This window comes from Bidens hawaiensis, unplaced genomic scaffold (genome assembly GCF_021521415.1).
Source record: "Bidens hawaiensis isolate Kalapana, Puna unplaced genomic scaffold, B.hawaiensis_p1.1 tig00006555_1, whole genome shotgun sequence".
Classification (NCBI taxonomy): domain Eukaryota; kingdom Viridiplantae; phylum Streptophyta; class Magnoliopsida; order Asterales; family Asteraceae; genus Bidens; species Bidens hawaiensis.
In genome coordinates this window covers 369,252-378,038 of record NW_027491442.1, presented here as the reverse complement: position 1 = coordinate 378,038, position 8,787 = coordinate 369,252, and the positions used below count along the sequence as shown (strand labels likewise).

The 8,787-nt window shown below is 35.9% G+C and overlaps 1 pseudogene; it reads right to left on the bottom strand.

The window, feature by feature from the left end:
* Positions 1-4,069: 4,069 nt before the first annotated feature.
* Positions 4,070-5,581, bottom strand: LOC143632904 (AAA-ATPase At2g46620 pseudogene; annotated as a pseudogene).
* Between the last annotated feature and the right edge of the window lie 3,206 nt (positions 5,582-8,787).

Below are 8,787 nucleotides of genomic sequence, written 5' to 3'. Positions count from 1 at the left end.
CTCCGTCCGTCCGGACTCGTGGCCGGCTCAGGCTACCTTTAGCCATTGGAGGCCACGTACGAAGTACCCGACGTTACTTAGTTGGTCGTTCAAAAAAATTTATTATTATTATTATTTAGTATTTAGTTTTTAGAGAGAATTGAATAACTTAGGGCTTAGACTTAACTTATTTAGGTCACATACCATAATGGTATTTCCCTTACATATATTATTATTATTATTATTATTATTATTAGCTTTTATATTGCTGTTAAACTGTGACCTTATTATTAATATTATTATAATTAGTAGTAGTTTTTATATAACTGTTAAACTTTGATTTCCTTTATTTTGCTTCATACACATGTACTTAGAGCCGAGGGTCTCTCTGGAAGCCACCTCTTTATTCCTTTGGATAGAGGTACGGTGTGCCTACATCCCACCCTCCCCAGACCCTACCTATAGCTTTGCTGTCGGTGGGATTTTACTGGGTATGATTGATTGATTGATTGGATTATTTAGTATTTAGTTTGTGGTTGGGCATACCTACCTACCATCTCCGTCTGGTCAGTCATCATTGTCTTGAGTATTTATCATTCATGACTGTCTTGTAAAGTTGCCAGAATTGTACCCCAAAATCAAACCTACTACCAATAATGGCTCTATACCAAAATTTTCAAGTTTGTATTGTATTGGGTGTATTTGTTTTTACTTTTTATTCAATCCAACCTTTTATTATTGGAACATCAAACTCTTATTTTGACACATCTCATACGTTGTGGATAATCTTATTTTAACGGACAATCTTATAGAAACCGGTCAATTATCTGACCATACGTCATACGGATACGTCATATATATACCATGTATAGATCTATGCGTGACGTATAGTCAAGTGATTAAAATGCATGTATGAAATAAGAAAAAAACGGCTTAAAAAACTATGTGCCAATTACATAAAGCAGGTGACAAGAATAAAACAGCTAAATAAAATTACACACCCGCTAAAAGAATAAACATAAGAATACATTCTTTGAAAGAATCAAATAGCTTTCCACATACACTTAAGAGCATTATAATTTATTGTACAATTGTATTATTCTCTAAGCATACATATCCTATGAATCCAGCTCGTGGGCATCTATTCTATATACCAAACAATGGACTTTTCGGACCAATATAAACAAGTCTTTTAACTAAATTACTTTTGTACATACCAATTAAAAAACTTTTAAAAAAGTAGAATAGGATATAGACATATTGCACATAGTAACATTGATACATTTAATGTAGAATATATTTTAAATACACTACAACATTGAGTACCAATACTAGTCGAATCACATCAATAAAAGAACGATTTCTGAACCAACCTTGGGTTGACTAAAAAATCGTACAACCTGTTTGTACCGGGTATTTGAACCATGTTGATTAGTTAACCTTATAACTCCATGGTATATGAAAGATCATTAGGCTAAAACTGATCGATTCGATGGTATAGAAAATGTCACAAGCTTAAAACTTTTGATAGGAGGTAAACATGAGTTGCTAGAAGTCTTAGGTTTAAAATATAAACAATAATATTTGTCTTGGGCTTCAGTTAATACAACGGTTTATACTAGTAATACCAACGGTTCAAATTACAAACCGTTCTTCCAAATTACAAACCGTTCTTCCAATTTATACTAGTATTTATCATTCATGACTGTCTTGTAAAGTTGCCAGAATTGTACCCCAAAATCAAACCTACTACCAATAATGGCTCTATACCAAAATTTTCAAATTTGTATTGTATTGGGTGTATTTGTTTTTACTTTTTAGTCAATCCAACCTTTTATTATTGGAACATCAAACTCTTATTTTGACACATCTCATACGTTGTGGATAATCTTATTTTAACGGACAATCTTATAGAAACCGGTCAATTATCTGACCATACGTCATACGGATACGTCATATATATACCATGTATAGATCTATGCGTGACGTATAGTCAAGTGATTAAAATGCATGTATGAAATAAGAAAAAAACGGCTTAAAAAACTATGTGCCAATTACATAAAGCAGGTGACAAGAATAAAACAGCTAAATAAAATTACACACCCGCTAAAAGAATAAACATAAGAATACATTCTTTGAAAGAATCAAATAGCTTTCCACATACACTTAAGAGCATTATAATTTATTGTACAATTGTATTATTCTCTAAGCATACATATCCTATGAATCCAGCTCGTGGGCATCTATTCTATATACCAAACAATGGACTTTTCGGACCAATATAAACAAGTCTTTTAACTAAATTACTTTTGTACATACCAATTAAAAAACTTTTAAAAAAGTAGAATAGGATATAGACATATTGCACATAGTAACATTGATACATTTAATGTAGAATATATTTTAAATACACTACAACATTGAGTACCAATACTAGTCGAATCACATCAATAAAAGAACGATTTCTGAACCAACCTTGGGTTGACTAAAAAATCGTACAACCTGTTTGTACCGGGTATTTGAACCATGTTGATTAGTTAACCTTATAACTCCATGGTATATGAAAGATCATTAGGCTAAAACTGATCGATTCGATGGTATAGAAAATGTCACAAGCTTAAAACTTTTGATAGGAGGTAAACATGAGTTGCTAGAAGTCTTAGGTTTAAAATATAAACAATAATATTTGTCTTGGGCTTCATTTAATACAACGGTTTATACTAGTAATACCAACGGTTCAAATTACAAACCGTTCTTCCAATTTATACTAGTATTTATCATTCATGACTGTCTTGTAAAGTTGCCAGAATTGTACCCCAAAATCAAACCTACTACCAATAATGGCTCTATACCAAAATTTTCAAATTTGTATTGTATTGGGTGTATTTGTTTTTACTTTTTAGTCAATCCAACCTTTTATTATTGGAACATCAAACTCTTATTTTGACACATCTCATACGTTGTGGATAATCTTATTTTAACGGACAATCTTATAGAAACCGATCAATTATCTGACCATACGTCATACGGATACGTCATATATATACCATGTATAGATCTATGCGTGACGTATAGTCAAGTGATTAAAATGCATGTATGAAATAAGAAAAAAACGGCTTAAAAGTATGTGCCAATTACATAAAGCAGGTGACAAGAATAAAACAGCTAAATAAAATTACACACCCGCTAAAAGAATAAACATAAGAATACATTCTTTGAAAGAATCAAATAGCTTTCCACATACACTTAAGAGCATTATAATTTATTGTACAATTGTATTATTCTCTAAGCATACATATCCTATGAATCCAGCTCGTGGGCATCTATTCTATATACCAAACAATGGACTTTTCGGACCAATATAAACAAGTCTTTTAACTAAATTACTTTTGTACATACCAATTAAAAAACTTTTAAAAAAGTAGAATAGGATATAGACATATTGCACATAGTAACATTGATACATTTAATGTAAAATATATTTTAAATACACTACAACATTGAGTACCAATACTAGTCGAATCACATCAATAAAAGAACGATTTCTGAACCAACCTTGGGTTGACTAAAAAATCGTACAACCTGTTTGTACCGGGTATTTGAACCATGTTGATTAGTTAACCTTATAACTCCATGGTATATGAAAGATCATTAGGCTAAAACTGATCGATTCGATGGTATAGAAAATGTCACAAGCTTAAAACTTTTGATAGGAGGTAAACATGAGTTGCTAGAAGTCTTAGGTTTAAAATATAAACAATAATATTTGTCTTGGGCTTCAGTTAATACAACGGTTTATACTAGTAATACCAACATTTCAAATTACAAACCGTTCTTCCAATTTACCGGACTAAAATGGAAAAATCCAGCCCGTTGTCCAACATCCAGTTTAACCGATATTACCGACCGATATAAACCAATTTTTAAAACATTGAACACATGATATACAAAAGGATATTCATTTCAATGCCATTAGCACCCAAAAATATATAACAATTAATTGTAGAACCATATAATTTTGGGTGCTTGTTACATTCCCATACCAAACCAATAATTCAAAATTCACAAATAATTTTAATTTTTAAACACCTAACCAAGAAAAACAAAATGAAACGGGACCATAGCAAACTACACTAATCATTACCATCATCATCTTGACCGTTCACTCAACCCCGAATACTGATCCGACGGTCCAATCTTTCGACTACTTTTCATCCTCAGTAACCCGTACAGCTTCTGAATCTCTTTCACAACTGGCACAGTACTACAGCTACCATCCATCATATAAACCGTTTCCCCTTGTGATGTCGAATCCTCCGTTATAACAGCGTTACCATTGACCTGTAACGCCGTTATAACCGATTTCAACGCCCGGCCAGGCGAGCCGCGGTTAGCGATCATGATCTCGCTCATCTCGGCCTGGCTCATAGTCGACCCGCTATGCAAAATCTCTTCCACTTGAGCAAACAGCTTGTGCTCTTTTAAGCCTAAACAGTTGTTTGCTAGTGTTTTGAACGAATTAAAGTCGCATAACGGAAAATGTATGTGCACGTCGATTCTACCCGGGCGTATAAGCGAATTCAACACCGAATCTGCCGCAATTTTTTCCTTGTTATTCATTGTGAAAACCATCAGTTTCTCGTCTCCGCAACACGAATTGAACACACCATCCATAAAATTCAATAAACCTATTACTGTTACATTAACCGCAGCCGAATTCAAACTCGAATTCAAATTCAAATTCAAATTCGACGCAACGAATCGATCCAAATCTTCAACTACAACAACCGATTTCCGCCTAGTCTGTAACAAAAGCGTTTTCAAATCCGAATCATCTACGACTTTCGTTAAATCAATCTCGTAAATATCATAACCGACATGTTTTGCCATGGCAGCAATGAAGCTGGATTTACCCGTACCCGAAGGCCCGTATAATAAATAACTCCGTTTCCACACACGCCCTAATTTGTGATAATACTGCTTCGATTTCAAAAACAAGTCTAGATCGGATTTAACCTTCTTTTTCAGATCCGAATCCATGGCAACCGTGTCGAAAGACGCCGGGTGCGATAACCTAACAGAACTCCATCTTGTAACAGAGAAACCCGTGTTAATGTAAAGCTTCAGCTCTTTACATCTTTCTTCAGATGCTCTGTATATGTGCTGAATATACGACTGCAGAATCCTTCGTCTGTCCTTCTTTTTCAACGTCAATACTAACGTTTTCTTATACACGTTTTGGTCAACAACTTCCACTTTGATCGTCCACGAGACTCTGGCGCCCAGGAACGTGTCCGACACAGTCTGGTTGTCGTCCAGACTGAGGACAATTCCGTTCGAGTTTGGTCCGGATACTAGCTTGGTGTTGTTGGAGTCTTCTATTGGGAGAGTGGTCAGGTAATGATACACTTTCTGATAAAAACATATTATCCTGGTGGTTTTCGTCGAGTTCTGGGACTTTGAGTGTTTGATGGACGTGGACTCGGTCCTCAAGCCAGTGCGGTAAGTTCTCCAAACGATGGATTAGCGTCGTCCGGTATAGAAATAACCGGACGGAGATGAATAAACAGAGAGCAATGAATAGTAAGAGAAAAAACCCCATTTTAGGGTTTGGGGATTTTGTTGTTTAGATTATGAATTTGGTGTCATTTGTGGGTGTGGGTTTTTTTTTTTTTTTTTTTTTGGATATTTTGATGTTTGGATGGATGAGTGGTTTGGGATAAATTGGTGGTGGTGGTGGACGGTGTAGACGGTGGCCGGAGATATTTATGGAGAGGAAAATGAATAGAAGTCGGAAATGAGAAAGAAGTTTGGAGAATAAGTCGGTAGCGTCCGAGTCAAGGAGGAGTTAAAATAGGAATTAAATTAAACACGTAAGCAAAAATCCAAATTAAAGGGTAGTTCAGATAATTTAATATAATAAACTATTTTTTTTTTATAACAATGGCATTCTTCTTTTGTTTATGCTATCTTAATCTTTAAATTTTGAGAGCCTGATATTCCATCCTGACCAGACTATATTGTTTTAATCGGATTTATGTTTGCTTGAAAATTTGGTTTGGGCATTTCCCCGAAAAATAGTACCGCTTACTGCCACTTAGTCATTGTGTCACGACAAGAGCATAACTCTCTGCGTAACACACGGTGGGATGAAAGTTCGGGTGAGCTCAGGTTCGAACTGACAACCTTTGTACATGGCATAGCTTAAATTAGAGGTGTACAAAACTGGTTTTAAACCTAAACCGAACCGATTTGGTCAACGGCTGGACAAAACCGGTTTGACTCAAATCGGTACGATTTAAACCGGTTTAGACACAAGATAGGCCGGCCTGGTCACGTTGGTTCGTTTAACCGGTTTTTCTCAGATCGGTTCGGTTTTAAAACCAGTTTGATAGATCTTAAGAGGAACCGGTCCTGAAACTGGCGGTTTGGGTCTGTTTGGGAACCGGTTTTAAACCCAAACTGGTTCGGTTTGCCTAAAGCGGTCCCAAACCGGTTTTTTTTGTATACCTCTAGCTTAAATCCTTCATTGTCAATATCCACATAAAAGTGACAAAAGTGGGATTTGAACTTGTGTCACGCCCCGCCTTCGGGCCTAGGCGTGTGACCCACAGTTGGTACCACTTTTGTCAATTTATCCAAGTTTGCAGCGGAATATGTTATTTTAAAATATTTACTTTCATAACATAGGGAATTTAAATACCCTTGTTTGTTTTACAAAATTACTTGTTTAAAAACAAGTTTAATATATATATGCCTCAATACAAAATTTGCTGAGCCACCAGCTGTAAACTATGCCTAGTGTTATTCTATCTTCACTGGCATATCCATCACTATTCCTTACTCCTGATTACCTGAAAACAGTTTCAAAATACGTCAGCTATATACTAGTGAATACGCTGACTCAATAAAACATTTTCACAATTCGTAATGACACAACACCAATAGTGTTCAATGACTCAATGTGTATCAACCCCATCTCATCGGAACTAAACATACGCACAAACCACATAATCGGACTTCACTCGCCCTAGAGACAGTCAATTGTCTCATGGTCAGTATGTCTGTAGTGTGCCCACTACAGTACATATATGTAAAGATCCAGACACATGTGTATTTTAGTCTGAGTGTTTAGTACTACCTTGTATCAAAACGTTTTAGAGGATTTGAACCAACCCTCATGCAAATATTTCCATAACTCTTTTACATATGGATAACAGTCCATAGTTTCAAATAGTAAATATCTTTTCAAAATATACAGTACATAGACGTATTCACGTCATAAAACATTTCACACTATAAAAAGGTTTGGACGTATTCACCTTTTGTTGATTTCAAGATTTATCACCAACAGATGTCTGATCTTTATCTCGAACCTATATTACGAGAATAACACTCTATAAATAACTAGATCTACAATCTAGCTATAGACCTTAAGCCTATTTGCATAACATTTACCTTGATATTCATTTCATTTTGTAAAACATTTATATGCTACGTTTCTTCATCATGAAGAAACGTATATATCAAGTTTCTTCTTTTATAAGTAATATCTTTATAAAATTAAAGGGCAACACTTCATCAATAATCTTATCTTATGAAAGCTTATATTTCACTTACTTATTTGATCAATGTATAGACTATACCCTTGACTAGGGTCTAGGCTATATAAAATAATAATAAAATAATAACTTAAGCAGAATCTTTACCTTACGCGGGTATTTTGATTTGCCTAAGCCTTGTACAAATAGCACTTCTACTTAAACCGTCAGAACCTTGTTTCAAACTCGCTTAACCACTCGACAGAGCGTCAGAACTTCAATTCATGCACGTTTTACGAGAAATCGGGACCACGAAACCTCACAATGGTCGGGCACGTTCCCTAAGGTTATGTGTGTGAAGGTGAGTGTGAATTGAGATGAAAATGCTTCAAACCCGTAGCCTCCTTTTATAGGCAAAGTTTTGGGGACCGTCGTGTAGCGCGACGCCCTTTTCCTTGGGCCGTCGCGTAGCGCGACGCCGCAATTCACAAGATCTTGCCACGTGTTGACACGTGGTTGATCCGGTTACTTAACCGGGTCATCGCGTAGCGCGATACCCCCTTCCTTCTAGACCATCGCGTAGCGCGACGCCCCTTTTTCTAAACTCATGGGAAACTGTATCGCGTAGCGCGATGATCTAGTCTGTATACCCGTCGCGTAGCGCGATGGGTCTGGAAATCAGAATTTTTATTTTTAGTCATTGAACTTTAGTATCTTGTTTCTTCTTGGTCGATCTTCCATAGTTCAAAAATACTAAAGCGGCCCTTATGCGGCTCGCGGCGATGCGAGCGAAGTGCCAAGTGCGCTATCAAAACGCCACATTACGCCCATCGCCCGAGTCCGAGTCCGTGCGCGTCGGGTGATTCGCACCCTCCGCTAGGACTAGTGAGAGTGGTTAGCCACATAAGAACATTATCATGGGAAACTCATTTCTTATAAAGTGCTTTTATTTCTTTCCCACATTCCATGTGGGATGGAGTTTCCTTACTTATTCCCTTAACATAATATGTTTTCTTTTCTTTATCATCATTTCTCCCATTACCTTTCTCATAATTATTTTTGGTCATTTATCTTTATAAATTTGTCAAAATTGGACCTAAACTTTGTGGATGTTACAACTTGAGTCTCTACTGGAGAACCGAAGCCTCCTACCACTATGCAACAAGTGGGGGATATTTAATAAACTATTATTATTTTCTTTTATTTTCATGTAATTTATTGCAAATTTCTAACAGCCAACAAACATAAAATTGGTTATGTCTTTCGT